The following is a 16,260-nucleotide window of genomic DNA, read 5'->3' as shown; positions in this document are numbered from 1 at the left end:
GAAAAATTATATTTATTCCTTGGTATAAAGGACAAATAGCCTTAGAGAAAAATGTATGGGATCTGGGTTTATGTTTGGGTCAAAGGAGGGGGTCAAATGGTGGGGTTGAAAAGGTGGGATTGAAATGACTTAGCTGTAAACAGCCATCAATTGAATTATCTTCTTCTGTAACTAGATTACTGCCTTCCACAATAATATGCAACTCCTCTGAGTCACCAGAGGCACTGAACTCTTTATCTTGCCAGAAAATAATAACGGTTATGTTTCCCAAAAGACAAGGAAACTTGGTATTAATTTTATTTCATTAATGCTCACTGCATGTCAGTAGTGTCTTCAGCCACATATAAAAGGTATACTAAATGAAGGACTTCTGATGTGAATGACAGCCTAAGCGTAACTCAGATGGCACAACAAGGACAATTTGTACCTTGTGTACTTAAATGAGTTTTGTAAGTTCAACAGCAGATCCCTGGAGAGATAAGGAAGGTGAGAAGAGCTATTTCAGTTAATTACACTTCATTATGTGCAAAATGGGGACTGAAAGAGCATGTAACAGTTTAAAGAGTGGTGCAAGGACTTCAGAATAGGTAGAAGAGATTATAGTATACATGCTCAGATGGGCAGCTGCAGAACCTGGAAGGCAGAACAGATTTGCTTCTATGTGGCTCATTTAGCTAGATTAGTATAGTACCCAGGTGCCACCTCCCTTTGTGGGAGATACACGCAGCCTGAAAATGAAGAAGAGAGTTCAACAGAGTCCTTGAGGCTTTTGATTTATCGACATTGCCCATTGTGATACAGTATCTCTGGTGAAGCCAGCCCTAAACATGGCTGAACATTCCATTGCAACCTGGCAATGACTTGGAATTTGAGCTGGAGAGATAGCAATTGTGAATAATTGCCAAATATTCTGTGTCATCCTTCACCATGTAAATTTGATCTCTTGGAAAATCAGGCTAAAAAACAGAAACCTCATTTGCTTGATACATTAGTAGAATTTATTAATGAATGCACCTAGTGCTTCCAATAAAAAACATTAATTATAACCTTTATCATTATTATTTTTTGAGACAGAGTCTCACTCTATTGCTCAGGCTGGGGTGAACTGGCATGATCATGGCTCACTGCAGTCTCGATGTCCCAGGTTCAAGTGATCCTCCCTGCTCAGACCCCTGAGTAGCTGGGACTACAAGTGTGAGCCACCATGCCCAGCTAATTTTTTGTTTAACTTCTTGTAGAGATGGGGTCCCACTATGTTGCTAAGGCTGGTCTCAAACTCCTGGGCTCATGTGATTTTCCTGCCTTGGCCTCGTTGTAACCTTTAATCCGACCATTGTATCACAAAAATCTGTCCAAAGCTCTTTAAAAAGTAACTGTAAAACTACTACTTTATAAAGCCATCTTTCCATACTTTTATTTATATGGGATTGTCCTACGCAAGTTGGCTAAAGGCACTCTGTCTCATTTCTTAACAAAAATATAATAAAGGATTTTTAATTCAACCATTAATTGTTGAGTGTTGCCTCTGTGACAGGCATTGTACTAGGTGCTGGGAGAGAATTGATGAAGTTGGACAAGGGCTCTATCTGCATGGAGCTTTCAGAATCTGGCAGAAGGGGCCAAACTAAAGGTATTATCATATAAGGAAGTCAGCAAACAAAATCCAGCCTAACATCGGAGTACTTCCATGTGCTCAGCTATATAAACTCGATAATGAAGACTTAAGTGGGACTCAGATTCAAATATTAAATCTGTTTTCTTTGCCTTAAAATATGAATGATACATTTTATGGATGCAAAAGTTTTAAATAAGTGAAGCCTTTCAAAATGTGGAATAACCAGATTAATTATTACAGTGTCATCAGTGTCCTCATAACTATCTGAAGACTTACTTAGTGCTTAGCAAGAAAAGGAAGCACATACAAGTCATTAGGAGGAGGGGACTTGTTATAGGCAGTCTTGGACTTCCCAGCTACTACTAATTGGTAATTAGATCTCAACCAGTGTGAAGTAGAAATGATGCCAGTTGGTTTAGTAAAGAGAGATCTGCTCTGGGAATTTGGATATTTCTGTTCTGTGCCTGCTCCAAGGCTTATAAGCTGTGTTGACCTTAGGCAAGCTACTTATTCTTTCAAAGCCTCAGGGACCTCATGCCAAAAATGTCAAGGCTGAGCTGGGATCTGTGGGTTTCAGCTTTGGCTGCTGGGGAACTTTTACAAATACATGTATGCCTGCCTCCCCTCCCAGCCCCTTCTAAACCAGTCTCTGGGGATGAGAACTTAGGATCTATTTTTTTAAAGATCCAATGACTCTAATGTAAAATGTTGGAAACCACTGGTCTAGATGAGTTCTGATGTCCATGTCTAAAATGTATGACCTATTCTGTATTTTTAAGTCTAAAATTACTATTCAAATAGAAACAACCCCTCAAAATACCTTTCTCCTTATCTGCTCAAATTTACTATGTTGTTTTTTCCTTTGCATATCTGCAGAATCTTCAAATTACAGTTCTCACCTCTATAAACCTTTAGAAACTCATAATGAAGCATATAGTTCACTGCCTCAGTAGGATAATGTTCTTTTAAATTCTGAAGCCCCTAAAGAAATAGAAAGGGTATGTAGGTAGTAAACTGTTTTTAGCACACAAAACAAAAGGAAACTTAAATATACATGTCCACATGTCTTTTCAGACTGACTCATTCATTTAATTTCTGTAGTCTTTCATCACATACTGTGAATGGACAGCTGAAAAGATTAACTCATTCAACTAACTGAGCTAGATGCCAGGTTAGAATCTCATTATATTGTACAGCGTCATGCAAACTGTGGGGGCTTAATAAGCGTTTGCTGAATAATGAACAAAAGGGAATTTTAAGAGAGTTTTCCCTATGCTTGAAAATACTTTCCTCATTTATTCAACACTATTTCAAATTATGCTTCTGAGCATAGTTATAGTTAATTTAATCAATTCTTTAAAATTCTCTTCCACAAAAATAAACCTGTTGTGGGTAAAAATTATCCATTTAAGTTTTTATATGTAGGAGGTATGAATGCTAGTTTAAGGGTCTTCTTATTTACCATTATGATGCATTCAATGCCTTTTAAATATAGAACTTTACGGTATTCACATCAAAGGAGATGGTTTTGATTCTGAAAACATAACTGCAACCAATTTGAATTGTTTTGTGTTATAATAAATGACTAACTGCCTTTCTAGCAGGTTCAGAATAAAATGTTATGGTAATATGACAAGATTCCTATATGAAATCAGCTTGAGTCATGGATAAACTGAAACTAAAATAAAGAACAATCTGTAGCCACAACTGAGTTGAGCATATTTACAGGTAGAGTCAGTTAGGTCCTTCCAGTAAGGAAAGAATTAATTTTAGGCATATATTCTCCATTTCTTCTGATTATCCAGGAACTCAATTAGTTAATTATCCATCATCTTCCATCTTTAGTAACTGAGCAATAAACACTTCTAGCTGACCCTCTTTTGTTATTCACTGATTAAATTCTCACAGAAAATGAATCATCCAGTCAAGGTTTCAATATATGCAATTGTTATATCCCACTTTGATAAGATCTCCTTAATCCTGTCTGCTGTATAAAGCACTGCCATGGCACTATGCAATTTGCTTGAAATTTATCTAATTTTATTTATTTTATGCATCAGTTTTACTTATTGTAAAATTTGCTCATTCCTGTGTTTAGAATAATTCTTGTCTAGATGTGAAATTGAACCTAAAGCTCATCGGAATTGCATTGTAGTGAATTGTTTGTCATAAGCAAATGATTTCAATATAATTAAAGAACATGGCACTTACAAATGAAAAGATTTTAACAGAGTCTATATTTGTAATTTTTCTTTTATTCTTGAGATAGGAGGAAGTAAAAGGACTCCTAAAAATTGGCATGGGGACTATCTTTCCATCGCATTTCTCACCCAGATTTTTTGATTGGACTGGTCCTCCTTTCTGTTGGAATAGGAAATTTCTTAGTTGGAACTGAAGGTTGTAGTGAGTCTTACTCAATGCAAGGACATAATGGACTCTCCAGTCTGTCTTAGGAAAACGTATGTGTCCGAACACAGTGGGTTTTCTTTCTTTCTTTTTTTTTTTTTTTTTTTAGTTATACTTTATGTTCTAGGGTACATGTGCACAACGTGCGGGTTTGTTACATATGTATACATGTGCCATGTTGGTGTGCTGCACCCATCAACTCATCATATCTCCTAATGCTATCCCTCCCCCCTTCCCCCACCCCACAACAGGCCCCAGTGTGTGATGTTCCCCTTCTGTGTCCAAGTGATCTCATTGTTCAATTCCCACCTATGAGTGAGAACATGTGATGTTTGTTTTTCTGTTCTTGCAATAGTTTGCTGAGAATGATGGTTTCCAGCTGCATCTATGTCCCTACAAAGGACACAAACTCGTCCTTTTTTATGGCTGCATAGTATTCCATGGTGTATATGTGCTACATTTTCTTAATCCAGTCTATCTTTGATGGACATTTGGGTTGGTTCCAAGTCTTTGCTATTGTGAATAGTGCTGCAATAAACATATGTGTGCATGTGTCTTTATAGCAGCATGATTTATAATCCTTTGGGTATATACCCAGTAATGGGATGGTTGGGTCAAATGGTACATCTAGTTCTAGATCCTTGAGGAATCGCCACACTGTTTTCCACAATGGTTGAACTAGTTTACAGTCCCACCAACAGTGTAAGTGTTCCTATTTCTCCACATCCTCTCCAGCACCTGTTGTTTCCTGACTTTTTAATGATTGCTATTCTAACTGGTATGAGATGGTATCTCATTGTGGTTTTGATTTGCATTTCTCTGATGGCTAGTGATGACAAGCATTTTTTTCATGTGTCTGCTGGCTGCATAAATGTCTTCTTTTGAGAAGTGTCTGTTTATATCCTTTGCCCACTTTTTGATGGGGTTGTTTTTTTCTTGTAAATTTGTTTGAGTTCTTTGTAGGTTCTGGCTATTAGCCCTTTGTCAGATAAGTAGATTGCAAAAATTTTCTCCCATTCTGTAGGTTGCCTGTTCACTCTGATGGTAGTTTCTTTTGCTGTGCAGAAGCTCTTTAGTTTAATTACATCCCATTTGTTGGAAAAAAACTACTTTAAAGTTCACATGGAACCAAAAAAGAGCCCGCATTGCCAAGACAATCCTAAGTCAAAAGAACAAAGCTGGAGGCATCACGCTACCTGACTTCAAACTATACTACAAGGCTACAGTAACCAAAACAGCATGGTACTGGTACCGAAACAGAGATATAGACCAATGGCACAGTAGGTTTTCACTGAAAAAGTCTCCCAAGCAAATGATGGTTGAATGATACTTAATCACAGACCTGGTAATTTCTGTCACCTGGATATAAGAGGAATGGCCTTGGGAAATTTTCTTCAACTCTTAGGGCTTCAATTTCCTCCTTTGTATCATGGGTACTTTGGGAATAGACATGAATAATAAATGGATAGCATTTATTAAGAGTCTGTACCATTCACTTAAAACCATGGTCAGTCCTATTACTGAATTGACCCTTCAAGTCACATATTTCCTGGGGAAACTGAGGCCAAGAAAAGTTATGTGGCTTCCTATAGTCATAGTGCTAACAAATGTTGAAGCTGAGATTCAAATCAAGGTCTGTCTGATTCTAAAACTGATTCCAAAGTCTCTGGTGTTTGATTTGTGTACGTTTTTGACCCTATCAAATCCCAAATGGCTTCCATTCAAGATTATGGATGAAGAATCTGACTGAGCTTTGCAGAACAACAAAGTTGAAATAAACTAAACCAAATATAGCCCCCTTGTAGCTTAATGACGTGTGCTGAAATGAGTTAAAACTATCAAAGTGTCATTTTGGGCAGATCGTGAAAGGCAATTTTTCCAAAAGAAAAACATGTCAATGTATTATCTCTTTTTCAGTGCAGCATATTTTTATCGTTGATTTTTAAAGAAGGAACTGCCAGGATTTATTTCTTGAGCAACTGCCTTTTTTTTTTTTTTTTTTTTTTTTTGAGATAGAGTTTTTCTTTTGTCACTCAGGTTGGAGTGCAGTGGTACGATCTCGTCTCACTGCAACCTCCGCCTCCTGGGTTCAAGTGATTCTGCTGCTTCAGCCTCCCGAGTAGCTGGGATTACAGGCGCCCACCACCACGCCCAGCTAATTTTTGTATTTTTGGTAGAGACAGGGTTTCACCATTTTGGCCAGGCTGGTCTCAATCTCCTGACTTCTGGTGATGCACCCGTTTCAGCCTCCCAAAGTGCTGGGATTACAGGCGTGAGCCACCATGCCTGGCTTATTTCTCATATTTTTAACAAATATTTATTGAGTACCTATTGTGTGCCAGGTATGTGGTAGAGTTACAGCAATGAACAAGAATACAAAAGTCTCTGATTTTTTGTAATTTACATTCTAGAGGGGGAAACAGTAACAAGTAAACAAATTATGCACACACATACACAAACATATTTATACATATACACATCTATATATATATATATATACACACACGAATGCATATACACACAAGACACACAGATAATAATGGGTGCTTTGGAAAAAAGGTAAGAGACTTAAGATAGGCGAGTGGTATAGAAGGGAGTGTTTTAGATTGAGTGGTTGGAAAAGGCTTGCAGAGATGCCAGGCACTGCTATGTGCTGGGGATCCAGTGGAGAGCAAAATAGATTTGATTCTTGCCTTCAAGGAGTTTGCAACCTTGAGATGAAGGGAAACAATAAAGTAATCACATGAATACATAATTACTAACTATAATAAGGGCTCTGAAGGAAAATTATAAGATGCTATGAGAGCTTACTAAATGGGGTCCTGGTCTAATCTGACAGATAAGAGAAGCTTATCCCCCAGGAAGTGATATTTCATTAGAGATTTGAAAAATGAGAGGCATTAAAGAGATGAAGGCAGGGTTTGGCAATGTCTGAGATAGGAGGGTTTGCTGCAATTGAGGGATGCAATTGAGGCCTGGAATACAGGGGGAATGTGGGGTGAGACAATGTTTCAGAAATGAACCAGGGGCTACATCATATAGGGCCTTGTAAACCAGTGTCTGATGGAGCTTTATTTTGAGAACCAAGGGGAGCCATTGCTGGCTTTTAATGGGAATTGCTTGACATTACCAGATTAGCATATTGAAATAAATCACTTTGGTTACCATGTGGATGACTGCCTAGAGGAAGGCAAAAGTGAATCCAGGAAGTTAGAAAGCTACAGCAATGGTCCAGATGACAGATGATAATGATTTGGACTTAATGGGTAGTGGTGTGGGTGGAGAGCAATGTGCCAACAGGAGACATAGAGGGGCAATCAACAGGTCTTAGAGATGGATTGGAAATTGTCAAGGTTAACCTCCAGCTTAAAGCACTAGATAGATATTAATGCCATTCAATGAGAAAGAAGATACATTAAGTTTGGGGAAAACAATATGATTGAGGTACACTTGAGACATTCATATAGGTACATGGGGTAGGTGATTGCAATGGACAGTCTCTAACTCAGAGGGAGATCTCAGCTGGAGGCATACACTTGGTTATATTTTAATGCATGACTGGTAGTCTTTTCAACCCCAAACTGTTTGCAAGACAAAAAATACTGAAGGTGACTTACGCTAAAATCAGCTATTAGCCAATACAGTTAAAATTATTCTTTTAAATACTTTTCAAGTTTTACCCAGATAAGGCAATACTTGTAAATAATTTTGGATTCAGAATAAATCTTTGCTCTGATGCTGAGTATAAAATGAAATTATAAGGATCATTCTGCATGTCAGCTAAGTATTCCAAAGAAAGCTTTATGGAGTACCCATGGTTTGGGTCATCTGGTGGGATCCCCTACATTCATCCTGCACGGCCCTCTCAAACTGGTCTGTGGATAGCATAGTGGCATGTTGGCAAGGCAAAGAGAAGAGAAGCAGTTCCCACTTCTTTCTCCTCTGCATGCTTCCATATGTCATGTAGAAGTCATAGACTATATTATATTGTGTTTGCCAAAGATAGCCACAATATCTCCCATCCCATATGCTTTTTCTTAACAATATTATCATTGACACTCTTTCCATTGAAACATGGGGTGTATTTCCCCTCCACTTGAGTCTCAGTGGGCTTGTGACTTGCTCCTAATCAACAGAATTTGGTGGAAGTGACACTAAGTAACTTCTAAGTCTAGGTCATAAAAAGTGATGAAGCTCCAATCCTGGTGTGCTTGGAACCATGAGCCACCATGTCAGCTGTCTGCCCTGAGACCACCATGCTGTGAAGAACTCAAAGTAGCCCATGTGGAGACATCACATGGAAAAGCCCTGTAAGTCCATGAAGAGAGAATGATGCCCGGCCAACTCCCAGCTGTTCCAGCCCCAGCTACTGTCTGACTGCACCAAAAGGAGAGACCCCGAACCACAACTGCCTAACTGAGATCTTCCCAAATTGTTGACACACAGAAAGTGTGAGAAATAATGAACTGCTTGTTATTGTTTTAAGCCACTAAGATGTTGGATGATTTATTATGCAGTAATAGGTAGCTACACAGATAATTGATGCTGTATCAAAAAGTGAAGTGTTGTGGCTTTATCTTTGGGACCAGGCAGCAGACAGAAGCTGGAAGGACCTCAAGGAGGTTGTTGGAAGGCTGGGAGGAAAGAAAGGCAATTGCTGTTGAAAGATGGAGGATGGGGAAAAGTTTACCAACATTGTTTCCTGTGGTAACATGGAAAATAGAAAATATACTTAATAAATCTCATCATCTACCTAAAGAGATTTCCAGATAGAGCACTAAGGTTACTGCTTGGCTTTTAGCTGCTGATACCAAACTGAGAGAGGACAAAGCACTGAAGAACAGGCTATTAAGTGTCCAAGTAGAAGTTGGAGGAAATGTAAAGGATCCAGAATAAGTCTTTTCTGCCTTCAAAGGGTCCTCAAATCAGAACAGGCCTGAGGGGAAAAACCATATACAGGGTGGGACTGTAAGATTCTTTGTTAAAACCTGAGAAATATCTAAAGCAGCACCTTATAAGCTCTTTCAGACAGACAATAGGTCTTATAAGGATCATAAGAACATGCCTTATAGATTCTCTCCTCTAAACAATAAGCTTCTATGAATATTAAGGGTGTTGGGCCACACAGCATACTCACAGGGAGCCTAAGATAACAAGGGCTTATAATTGACAAATAATAATTGTATATATTTATGGAGTATAATGTAGTGTTTTGTTGTGGAATGATTAACTCAAGGTAATTAACATATCCATTACTTCACATACTAATCATTTTTTTGTGGTGAGAACATTTAAAATCTATTAGCAATTTTGAAATGTACATTATTATTAACTGTAGTCAGCATGCTATGCAATACATCTCTAAAACGTAATCCTCCTAACTAAAATGGGGTTTATCTTGAAAATATTTGTGAGTATAGCTCTTGTCTAATGAAGTGGATTATAAATTTATACATAAGCCCCAACAATATTTTTTTTTTTTGTTTTGAGACAGGGTCACACTCTGTCACCAAGGCTGGAAGTGCAGTGCCATGATCATGGCTCACTGCAGCCTCGACTACCCAGACTCAAGTGATCCTCCTGCCTCAGCCTCCCAAGGTGGATGGGTCATGCGCCACCTTGTCTGGCTAATTTTTTTGTAGAGATGGGGGTCTCACTGTATTGCCCAGGCTGTTCTCAAACTCCTGGACTCAAGCAATCCTCCCATCTTGGTCTCCCAAAATGCTGAAATTACAGGCATGAGCCACCATGCCCAGCCCTGCCCCCAACAGTTTTTAAGGAATTGTATGTTTGGACTGAAAACAACAAATATAAAATGAAAGGAGGTCTTTAGACTCCTAATCTTTTAAAGACAATAAATAGACTAAAAAGGTTACTCAGTTGCAAACAAGTGCCCCTTCTTATAGAAAAAGAAAGATGTTTCCAATAGCAGAATAAGAGTCCAGAGAGCAGACCCAAAGACTAGAGAGGACAGCCAAGGAATATATCCCCCAAACAAGGATCTTCCAACACGGACCTTTCTAGGTCTCAGAATTCCTATTAACCAGTGACTGCTATGTGCCTCTCGTTCCCCCTATTTTTGAATGGAAGAGTCTATAACAGTTATCCTCTGTATATCTCCATATTGTCTGTTGAGTAAGTGGAGCAGATACCTTGTCTCTTTAGTTCCCAGGTTTTCATATTTAACTGTATCCAAAATGCTTAACCTGAGACGCTTCATTTGACTTACATGATGAGATCCTGAGTTTTGAGCTATATTTACATTTTAAAATATATTTTAATGGACACATAATTGTACATGTTTATGAGGTACAGTGTGGTATTTTGATACATGTGTACAATGTGTAATGATCAAATCAAGTTAATTAGTATATACATCATCTCAAAACTTAATCACTTTGTTGTGTTGATAATATTCAAAATCCTCTCTTCTAGCTCTTTGAAAAAAATACAATAAATTTTTGTTTACTATAGTGTTATAGAATACTAAAACTTGTTCTTCTTATGTAGCTGTACTTTTTTATCTGTTAATCAAACTCTCCCAATTCTTCACTCCTTTCTACCCTTCTCTTCCTCTAGTAACCACTATTCTGCCCTCTACCTCTATGAGATCTACTTTTTAGCTCCCAAAAATGAGTGAGAAATTTTAGTATTTCTCTTTTTCTGCCTGACTTATTTCCCTTAACATAATGTCCTCCAGACTCATCCATGTTGCTATGAATGACAGGATTTGATTTTTTAAGACTGAATAGTACTCCATTATGTATGAATACTACATTTTCTTTATCCATTTATCTGTTGATGGATATGTATGTTGATTTTATGTCTTGTCTTTTGTAAATAGTGCTGCAGTAAATGTGGGAGTGTCACTATCTCTTTAACATACTGTTTTCCTTTCCGTTGGATATAGACCCAGTATTGGGATTGCTGGATTATATGGTAGTTCTGTTTTTAGCTTTTTGAGCTATACTGTTTTCCATAATGGCTTTATTAATATACATTCCCACCAACAGTATATATGAGTTCCCTTTCTTCTGCATTTTTGCTAGCATTTGTTATTTTTTGTCTTTTTGATAATAGCCATTCTAACTGGGGTGAGATATCTCATTGTGATTTTGATTTGCTTTTCTCTGATGACTAGTGATGTTGAGCATTCTTTCATATACCTATTGGTCATTTGTATGTCTTCTTTTGAGAAATGTCTATTCAGATACTTTTTCCATTTTTAAATTGGATTATTTGGATTTTTTGCTGTTTAGTTGTTTGAACCCCTTGTATATTTTGATATTGATCCCTTATTGGATGAAGAGTTTGAAAGTATCTTCTCCTGTTCTTCAGGAGCGCTATATTTTAGTTCAATACCTGTAATCAATGTTTCACCCATTGAAGTCTTTTATAGGTAATTATTCCCCCTTACCCAGAAAAGAAAACACCAATAACAAAAAACAAACAGCTTCCTGTTTTACTATTCCTGTAGGTGTGCATTTAATATTGGTGGTCTTGGAAAAGGGAGTGAGCATGTTTTGCATGTGGGAGGGATGTGAACTGTGAGGGAAGAGGGTGGACTGTGGCAAAATGTATTTGTCAAAGATGGCCACAACAATATATCCCATTCACATGGTTTCTTCATTGTGACTTTGAAGCTCCTCCTACTGAGAGTTAGGGGTCTATGTCCCCTCCCTTTGAATCTGGACAGGGTTGTGTTTGTTTGTAAGTAATAGAATGAAGTGAAGATGACACTGTATGACTTCCAATGTTAGTTCATAAAAGGCAGTGCAGCTCTGCCGTGTTCACTGGTGCACTTGGGCCTGGAGTCTTGGGACACCATATGAAAAATCCAACTACCCTGAGGCTGCCATGCTGTGAGGAAGTCAAGCCACATGGAAAGGCTATGTGTAGGCACTCTAAGGAGCAGTCTTAGTCTTAGAGTTTTCCTAGCCTAGGCACCAGACATGTGAACAAACAAGTCTACATACTAACTCCTAGCTGTCAAGTAACCATGTGTCTTTGAATCATCTGAGCTAATATGTCAGACATCATGTAGTAGAGACAAGTCATCCCTACTCTACCTTTTACAAATTCCTGAGCATAGTAAGATGGTTGTTTTGTGCCAATAAGTTTGAGGTGGTTTAGTCAGCACAGTGTAACTGGAATAGGCTACTTGAGTCATCATTGTGCCAAATATTACACTTTCAATAGCTAGTTATCTAAACCTAGAATTCCTGGCATAAAGTAAGATAAATATTACAAATATATGGGATTGGATGTGTTCCTGATTGACCACTGGTTGGCTTTTCAAATTTAAAAGTAGGACTAAAAATGCCAATCTAAGTACAGTGTTGGTGAAAACTGCTCTGTAAGCTATGCTAGGTAAACTGGCTAGTTTACCTAGCTCTCTGTGTAGTGAGCTGCCTGTATCTTCTCTTAGTCACCTGAGATATGGCACCACTGCCTAAGGCTCCAATATCCACCCTACTGTAGAAATCATATCCCTGAAGAACTAGCAGCACCATAATGTAATGTCATATTGACAGAGAATGTAACTTCTGCTTGAAAAATAAACATCTTGACTTCATCTCAGTAATGATACATCAGCAGGAAACCAATGTCATACCTGATGACTTTCTCAGGGGTACCATTTCAGAGAATCACATTTACTCATCACCCTATCTCTTTCTGTTATAAAACCAAACACAAGTGTGCTTCCTTTCAAAATAAGTATCTGAACCATATAAAAGCAATAAATCAGTGGATGATTTCTTTGAAATTGGATTCATAACTGAGTAGTCTAATGCATCCTCAAAAGATTCTTGATAAATCCTTGTTTATTGACTGATGGATTTTTTTTTTTAACTTTACAGAAGGATCTTCCAGTTGCTAGTAAATCCAAGCTCACCTAATTCATGATGTACTCCATATAAAGTGATTCATACTTAACCTTTTCTATAATATATGCATTCCACAGAGTTGAATGTACTCATAACTATATACAACTCTATGACATAAACTTAGAAAGATGGTCTCTACAAATAACTATTAGAGCAGGCTTATACATAGGTAAGGATTGTGAATGAATACAATCAAAACCTGACCTGGTTAGAAAAGTGAGCCTGTGTCCTATAAGGTAGTTTAATTATTTCAATTTAAAATGATCAGTGAGAGGTAAAACTGTGTGTAGGAGTATATATAAGAATTAAGCCCAAGTAAAGGACTTGATAGCTACTTTTTTTTTTTTTTTTTTTTTTTTTTTTTTTACTTTCTTAAGTGGAGAAATTGGCAGAAGGATAAAAGAAGAGTGAAATGGCAGAAGTATCTCTTGGATGTGACTGACCCTGCTTCTCTCACCTTGATGCACTGAAAGCTTCTCTCTGTACCCAAGTCCTCCACTTGGAGGGTGCCCACAGTTACATTGACCTCATCTGTCAATCCATTCAATTTATTGACCATCAGCAGTAATGTTGAATAAAGAAGCTCTTATTATAGGGCAGGCACTGGACTTGGCTCTGGAAGCACATAATTAACATCTACTTCTAAACTTTGGACACCTCAGGTTTGTTGTTGCTTTTTTTTGAAGGGGGCATAAATAACGAAATAGAGTACAATAGGAGGCATATTTTTGAGATATGTACAAAGGTTTATTGGGGTTCAGTTTAGCCTGAAGTTTCCAGAGTTGGTGAAGGTATTGATGGTAACACTGCTGAGACATACAAGGTGATGTGCAAATCATCCATGATTCTCCTATTCTGAAAAAGGCTTTTTAGTTACCTGTTGGTTTTAGGTATTAATTTCCACTTTTCTTCTTATTATTTTCTTTAACATTGCTTCCCATTCATATTAAAGGATAGGTGCCCAAGTGATAGCTGATTTCCACTATTATCTTTGCTCACCAGAGGGTGAGCTCCTGGGAAGCATGTCAAAATTAACTCTGTAGCCCTATTCTCTAGTACATTGCCTGATTCCTAATCATTACTCAATAATTGTGTTTGGAGTGATCCTCATAATTCTAAGTAAGGACACAGAAAAGTTATGCTCCCTGGGGGAAGGGAGAGGACAGCAGTTGTCTCCTGGCAGATAACTCTCTCTTTACCAATCGTAGTCCTTTCTGCAGCCTCTGGCTCAATCTTTTCCCTCAAAGAACTTCCATCCTGTTCCACTCACTTTGAATAGCCTGGATATTGCAGAGGAACAGAGGAAATCACTGGGCTAGAATCTGAAAGGCTTTGGTTGAATTCACATCTTTACTATAACCTAGATGCGTGAGTTGGGACAGTCCCTCAATTTTTTTTTTTCTCTTCAAATTCCTCATCTTTAAAATGAAGAGATAGGACATTTGGCCATTTTCTGAATTTGTGGGTATGGGACTATAATGCTAGCTAGTATGTTGCCTTGAGACTAATCTCTAGCTGGTTGATATATTTCAGATTTTTCTTCCCAACCAGGGAGTAGACACATGCAAATAAGGGTTTTATTGTCTTCTTTCTAACCCCTGCCCTGAGACCTTCTGACAGGGTCAGCTTTGTGAGTGTGCATACTATACAGTCACACAGTGCCCAGTGCTTAGAAGGGTCCTGTGCTTGTCTTAATGCTCTGCTATAGCCATTTTGACATTCATAATAATTTTAAAACAAGAGACCTACATTTTAATTTTGCACTGTGCTGCATAGATTATGGAGCTATCCCTGCCTTCTACTTTAGTGGAATAGATGCCATTGGGCCGTTGCTTCCATTTCAAGACTTAATACTTTTCAATAGTTTCTCATCTCCTTAATGACCACTCCCAAGCTCCTTTGCGCGACATTCAAGGACCCCCATGTCTTGCCTTACACCTACTTCTCTCATAGGATTACATGACCTTTGACTATAAACTGCTTCCCTTTATATAGAATAATCCTCACCTCTTTTTACCTGGTGAACTCCTTCATGTCTTTTAAGATTCTACTCTGCCATTATTCCATTCAGAATGCTTTTTCTTGACCCCTGAGACTGAGCCATGGATGGGTTCTTCCTTACCTCCTGTAGTACATGTCTCCGTAATGGAACCTACTGCATCATGTTAAATTCAGCTATTTACATGTCTGCCTCTTTCATGTAACTTTCAAGTGCAGGGGCCCATTCTGGCATATTTTGATATCCCCAGTACCTAGAATAATACTTGACTGGATCTTCCTACATTGAATGTATATATGTATAAATAAAGGCGTAAATGAATGGTAATATGAAAAAGTACTTTGTAAGTTGAAAAGTCATTTCCTTGCTTATTTATCATATGGCTTATTTTTGCATATTGGATTTATGTAAAATTAGGGCAAACCTAAGCTTAACAATGTCGCTCAATAACTGAGATATTCTACTTTTGAGACACTGTCCATATTTTGGCCAAGTATTAAGCTCGCGAGCAGCCACATAGTGTGAAAAATAGATTCACCCTATTAAGAATCTTATAAGAAAGTACATCTTTACAAGGAAAATAAATGGAATAGACAAAAATTTTAGAATATAAAGACTTTTTTTATTTATGTATCTGTTTACAATTCAAAATAATAAAGCTAGTTAAATGAAAATTCAATATGTATTAGATATATTCAAATATTTTACCAAATAAATTCGATCTTATCAGTTAACACCCATAGCAAAAGACTAAGGAGTATTTGTATAATGTTAGGGTATTTGAACTCATATTCTATTCATTTGGATTTAGCAAGGAAAGCAAATCCCTGTAAATCTATAGTAATTACCAAACATCCATTTTTAAGTCTTAAAATTCTAATTAATGGAATATTCTCTTCATAAATCTCTTAAAACAAATTAATACCTGCACTGTGGTGCTGTGTACCATTTAGCTATCATTATACAAAATCACCTTCATTGCCTTGATCACACATGTTATTTTTACAAGCCTCTGCATTAAAAAATGCCAGTAGGGCCTCTTATTCATGACAGACTTCACCCCCAGTAATGGGGAAAATGTATGGGCAGGGGAGAACAAACAGAACGTAGTTGTGATATGAGCAGAAATCTTGGAATTGATGTTGCCACAGCCTGTAAATGGCTGGGGTGGCGGCATAGGGAGTTGAGTTGGGCTATACAACTCCTAGTTACCACCAAAACCCATTCTTCATTTCTTCTCATAGTGGTGGATCTTTCTTTAGTTCCAGATTGCTTACCTGTAGGAATATTGACACTTGGGGCTAGATAATTATTTGTTCTTGGGAACTGAGCTTTGAATTTCAGGATGTTTA

The 16,260-nt window shown here is 37.7% G+C and overlaps 2 protein-coding genes across 8 annotated transcripts in view; one reads left to right on the top strand and one right to left on the bottom strand.

The window, feature by feature from the left end:
- Window positions 1–16,260, bottom strand: part of GLRA2 (glycine receptor alpha 2) — a 230,659-nt gene that overhangs the window by 2,290 nt on the left and 212,109 nt on the right. The window lies entirely within an intron of this gene.
- The window catches only part of FANCB (FA complementation group B), a 164,545-nt gene that overhangs the window by 144,952 nt on the left and 3,333 nt on the right, over window positions 1–16,260 (top strand). The window lies entirely within an intron of this gene.

The sequence above is a fragment of the Macaca fascicularis genome, chromosome X (assembly GCF_037993035.2).
Source record: "Macaca fascicularis isolate 582-1 chromosome X, T2T-MFA8v1.1".
NCBI classification, from domain to species: domain Eukaryota; kingdom Metazoa; phylum Chordata; class Mammalia; order Primates; family Cercopithecidae; genus Macaca; species Macaca fascicularis.
The sequence above is the reverse complement of the archived record's forward strand: the minus strand, read 5'-3'. Positions and strand labels throughout refer to the sequence as shown.